This window comes from Triticum urartu, chromosome 1, assembly GCF_003073215.2.
Source record: "Triticum urartu cultivar G1812 chromosome 1, Tu2.1, whole genome shotgun sequence".
Taxonomy (NCBI): Eukaryota; Viridiplantae; Streptophyta; class Magnoliopsida; order Poales; family Poaceae; genus Triticum; species Triticum urartu.
In genome coordinates this window covers 571,422,839-571,428,678 of record NC_053022.1, presented here as the reverse complement: position 1 = coordinate 571,428,678, position 5,840 = coordinate 571,422,839, and the positions used below count along the sequence as shown (strand labels likewise).

The 5,840-nt window shown below is 42.2% G+C and overlaps 1 long non-coding RNA gene across 4 annotated transcripts; it reads left to right on the top strand.

Moving 5' to 3' along the window:
- The first annotated feature begins 235 nt into the window (after positions 1–235).
- LOC125531615 lies at positions 236–4,647 on the top strand. Of its 4 annotated transcripts, none has more exons than XR_007293378.1 (7): positions 236–817; positions 1,270–1,788; positions 2,416–2,479; positions 2,969–3,119; positions 3,211–3,268; positions 3,707–3,798; positions 4,315–4,647. It is a non-coding gene; the product is annotated as an uncharacterized LOC125531615 (long non-coding RNA). The 4 variants fall into 4 exon arrangements; XR_007293372.1 differs by lacking the exon at positions 3,707–3,798 and having other exon boundaries at positions 237–817; positions 1,270–1,393; positions 1,472–1,788; XR_007293368.1 differs by lacking the exon at positions 3,707–3,798.
- The last annotated feature ends 1,193 nt before the right edge of the window (positions 4,648–5,840 follow it).

Genomic DNA, 5,840 nt, shown 5'->3' with positions numbered 1-5,840 from the left:
GGCAAACTGCCGGAAGAACTTGAGCGACAACGGCGCTCAAACTGCCGGTATAATTTAGGGAACACAGTCTGCCGGGACACCCAGAACCCGGCCCATATACTGCCGGGGACCGTCTTTGGCACGAGGCGGGCCTGAAGCCCACGCTAGCGAGAAAAAAGCGCGCGAGAATGACTAACATTTTGGCCTGACAAAGAAGTTAACGCGTGCGCCGGCCCTTCACGACTTCACCACACCAGACCACTCCTTTCCCTAAAAAACCACTAGACCACTCCTTCCCCCAAATCCACGAACCCTAACCCATTGCAGCCGCCGCCGCCCCAAGCATCAGATCCCATAGCTGCTGCCTCCGCCGCCCCCAACCGCCACCGCCGTCCCCAACCACCGCGGCCACCGCCGCCAACGTCCCCAACCACCGCCGCCGCCATAGTCCCCATCACACTACGGCGACCTCTACCCGGAGCACGCCGTCGCCCCACACCATCGCAACTCCTCCGTCGCCCCAACCACACCCCACTGTTGTGCCCTCCACCAGGACCCCCATGAGCACCCAACAAAGTCAGAGCTCGAGCCATCGCCCCCAAGCACTTCACCGGCGACTATCGCTTCAGAGCCGTGCCGTCAACCCCAAGCACTCAGCCAGCGACCATCCTCCTCCGCTGTCGTCCCTCACCACCATCCTCCTCTGCAGACCTCCCCTGAGCAGGCCCTCCGCACAAGCTCAACCGAGCACCAAGGAGGTCCTCAAGTGGCACCGCCTCCTTATTGAGCTCCTCTGCAGCTGCACCTTCTCCATCGGTGACACCTCCACTAGAGATTGGTATACTGTTCAAGCAAGTTTTTGTTGCTAATTTTTCCTTGTATCAATCTGTTGGGAGTCCTCTTGTACTTAAAATAGATGCAATTTATCTTGCTAATTTTTTGCTTGTACTGATCCGTTGGGAGTGTTTATGTACTTTATAGTTACTCAAATAAGCATTTTGCATTATTAGTGAAGAAACAACACCATGAGACAACCCACGGACCAAGAGCGCCCTTATATCATCGGTATCTACTGGAACATTAGTAACCACAGTAGTTAAAATATATGTGGTCGTGTCAACTGCAGTCTGTTGTAGATTTGATGTTTGCTCATTGTTCATATTAATGTCACATCAAACTGTGTAAAAGCATTAGCATGTTGCTTGCATTATTTAGTTTATCATGGTTGCACCCTTGATTTTGTCCTTCGATTTGTATCTTATTAATGTATTTGGTCCTCCTCTCCTTCAGGCAAGGCGCCTCCAGAATGTTGTCTCCTCTAGGTAGCGCCTCATCTACCTCCTAGCTTGAAGCAGTGCTGCCTCACATCCAGGGGCGGAGCCCAATGGGCCGACCCCGAGGCACAAGAATACGGGTATAATTTCATATTTACTAGTACATGTCATACTGAAAAAGGCTTGGGCATCAGGGTTGAGGTGAAGTGGTGCATCAGGGTCCACGATCGCAGCCGCATGACGGCCTACGCGCGCACACGTCCGCAGCCCACAGCCCACAATTGGGTCGTACGCTTAGTATGGCCTCTCCACGCCTGGCTATCCATTATCTGTGCGCAGCCACGCAGCGGTTTCCAATCCCCACTCCTCGCCGAAAAGTGGGAGCGGCCGATCGAGGCGACGCCATGCGCAGGAGTGGCCGTGTCGATCGATGCGACTACGCCGGCTTCATGAATCGATCTCGGCAAGAACATGATCTACTTTGTCCAATCGTTCGTCTACACTTCAGATTGCAGCCAATTCTAGTTCTGTCTGGGTAACGCCCTTGCCTCTTGTCTAATTCTTTTCAATAATTATTCTCAATCCTTGTAATTATTTGTATGAATTTGCAGTCAATAGATTCCAAAAAAGGCAAAGGATATATTTACTGCCTGGCATATATACATTTGTCCTTTCGTTTTCCTTTGCATAGTAAATGTTCTGGGCATCCCACATTTGGCTGCTACGACTCCATTTAAATCAATGGGTTTTGGCCGAACATAGGCATTGGAATTTGTAGTTGTCAAAATTTTCATGTCCCACGTGGAAGTTTGCTAGTCAAATTTACATATACCATGGGCATGTCCTTATTCAAAAGTAAAGCATTATCACAAGATCTCCGAAAGAATTGAATTGGGAAGAGGAGATCCATTTTGATAAGGGCAAAAGGAAATTGATAAAACATGAACATCCTAATTTGAAATATTCGGTAAGAAGAAAGTACTTGGCTAATGAACATTGCCAGCTAAGAGAAAATAATCTTTAAATATTTGAGAGTTTGGGACTAAAAATATTGGTTTCAAGAATTAAGAGCCCGGCTTGAATTTAGCTACTTAAATATTTTCATTTCACCATTCTTCTTTGTTCCACTGAAAAATTTAATTTTATTCTTTTTATATTGTAGGATATTCAATCTTAGTATGTGATGACGTATTTTGGAGTTTCGAAATGGAAGGCATCATTTTCAAGTAATTTTATTCGTTGTTTCCTTGTTATTCTAAGCATTTGACGGCTATGTTTTGTATTTAATTAGTCTTCTATTATGTCAGGTATAAGTTATAAAACACACTTTTATTTACTATTGTCGTTACTTGAAATCTTACACCATGTTAAAGTGGTGCATCAGGGTAACATTTGCTCCAGCTCCGCCCCTGCTCACCTCTACTTCCTTGCCCGAGTAGTGCCATGTAGGTCCTTTGCTTCATCGCCAGAGCAGCACCACATCCTCTGCTTCTTAATCAACCGTGATTTTTATTTGCTATTCCCATGATATTCCTACTACTATTTTAGTGTTTGCATTTCATGAAATGAGATGTTTCAATTCACTATTTCTACTATGCTAGATTTTATTCTTGGTCTGTATTGTATATCCCTTTACGTGTACTAGATAAGAATGGTATGCATTTTGCTACTAGATATTCACCATTAATAGACGTACACTTTCTTTCGTATGTTAGGCAATTATAGTGAAACTGGTCAAGAATGGACAAGAGTTGGATGGATAAAGCTAGAAACACACAAGCATATATTGACGGGGATATCGGCATGAAGATGGACATGAAGGTGGATGTGGACATGAAGGGGAATATGGGGGTGGATATGAAGCATGTGAGCTTTTGTTCTTCAGATTGAATTTACCAATGACTATCATGGCTAGTTGCTTAAAAAGCCTTCTTTCTATCCTATCCTATATATGCAGTTGGAAGTGGACAAACCCATGGCGAAAGCAGGAATGCAACCACAAGCAAGCTGAGGAGGTAATATCCATGTTTCCAAGAATTTTTCATGCCCTCAACTCTGTAAATATTTCCTATAGTACAGTACTGAAGTTTACAAAATATTGTTCCTGGTTGCGTACCTTTTACGAAATATTTCATATAGGAAATAGTACAGTACTGATGTTTTTCAGTACTATATAAATGTATTTCAGTATTGTACTATAGGAAATATTTTAGTACTTACGAGTTTAAATGACAACCAGATTCTAAACTCCACTACTGTTACAGTACTGAAGCAACCTGTACTCTGGAAAGTACCGAAGTTTACAAAATGAAAATTTTCATGCCCTCAACTCTGTACAGTACTGATTTTTGGCAGATTCTAATTTGTTAATATCTAGCTATACTGGCAGCTCCTTGCTCTTCCTACTCTGGCAAATTTTTCCTGGTTGCGTTTTTTTTCGTGTGACAAAACAGATTCTTTATGATGGGTATTGCTGCTGCATTTCCTGAAGTATTTGGATTGACGTGTCCCCTCCCCTGCCTATTTGTACTTCTCAGTGTACTATGTACGTACAGTATACATTCATGCCTATTTGTATGGAGTTTTGCCTATTTGTTCAATATATAGTACTGCATAGAGTTTTGCCTATTTGTACAGAGTCCAACAATCTGTTGTATATAGTACTGTATAGAGTTTTAGTCATAGCTTTCACTATTAAGTTCTAATTTGTTTTGAACTGAGCAGGTTTTGCACTAGCGGTGCAAAACTGCTAAGTATATGAATTTGTGCAAATTTGTTTAACATTTCTAAACATACATGCTAGTTTCACCAAAAAGTTGGGACTACCCAGCTTGTACGTGGCTTCACCACTCATTGTACAAGTTCTTGTTTTGCTTATTTGCGCATGGAAGATTTCTGTATGTGCACTTCAAACAATTCCTGCTTGATCATTGCTTGATGTGATGATGAAGTGCTGTACATTTACAATAATTCTATTTTTGTCGAGTAGTTAAACTGCCGCATGTTGTTACTTAAAAAATCTGAAACGAGAGCTACATTTCGAATTTCCTATCTGTTGCAGGTTTACTATAGATGTTGACGGAGATTAGGAAGATCTTGAAGACGCTGATGATTTGGAAAACCTATGATTAAGTTGCTGAGTGGTTATGTAATATGCTTTGTTTGTTGAACCTGGACACTTGCTCTGCTCATTTTGCTGGTTAAGCCACTATATGCTCATTTTGGTTGTGGCACCCCCAGAAACATATGTACTTTCTCCTTTTGTGGCAATACTTCAGTTTGGTTGTGGCACATTTAACATATATGTACTGTACCTTTTGTGGCAGAACCTCCTTATGTATATATGGATATTATGTTTATCTGATGATGTTTAAGGTTTTCTGGACGAGGCCTATATGTTACTCTGATTGAAGTGTATGGATGAGATGTATGTGCTACTGTGATTAATGTGTATGTATAAATTATGTAATATTTCATGATTGTTTGAAGATAATGAATGGATATTATATTTGGGATGCCTAGATTAATTTGGTAGTGAAATGTACCTGCTGGCATAAATGCTGCCAGGTGAAAAGGCTTCTGTAGGCAGATGGACTGCCGGTAATTGAAATTTCATGTGTTTTGACAAATCTGTCGGGAGAAAACATACTGCCGGGAAATAGAAGGGCAAGGGCAGAAAAACTGCCAGGAAGAGTTTATCTGCCGGGAGAAGTAATCCCCGGCAGCCGTTCTCGTGGCAGTTCTATCTGCCGGGAGAAATGTTCTCCCGGCAGTTTGCCTGCCCTTTAAAGTGATTTCTCCCGGCAGATTACATGCCATTGCCTCAGTGTTGTGGTGTAGTGTTGACATTGATGGATTTGAAATAATCATCAGCTCTAGGTTTTGTGATCCTGGAAAACAGGTTATATCAATGACAGCACAACAAAACCACACACCGATGATCCTTGAAACTGGAGATATACTGCAACTGAATAATGTCTGTTATGTTAGCATACATTTCAATTGTCTCTTTGTCGTATGTATCCGTGCTCATAATGGCACTGTTTTGTGTCTTCCTGCCTTCGCCTCGTGCAAGGGTGCTGTAGCGCACATCTCCAACAACGCAAGATTCATAATGTCTTACCCGAGTATCAGGACCCATTTCTAGTGAGTAAAGGGCATCATCAACTGCCTGCCCATCCTCCCACATCTTCTTAACCTATGGTTAGAAAATAGACAAGCTGATCATCTTATGTGCTCAATATATTAAAAAACTGACAGTGTACTTCAAAAGCTTACATGGTTCTTGAACCATTTCGCAAATCCTTCCATAACCAGTTTGTCAATGTTTCTTGGATTTTGCGGCAGTAATTCCTCTTTGTAGATGCTGCACAACATACTGATCGCGTCAAACATCTAAATATATAAGAATGTGCTGCAAGTTTAGTAGATTACGATGTATAAGCTGCAGTACTGCACTTACTTGAGATAAGGTAGTATCTCAGGACAGTTATTCAACACATACCAAACCATTTTGTCCAAATCTTTAGGTTTGTCCTCTTGTCGACTCTTCCCTGTAACTCGAACAGAATAATTAAAAACATTGAG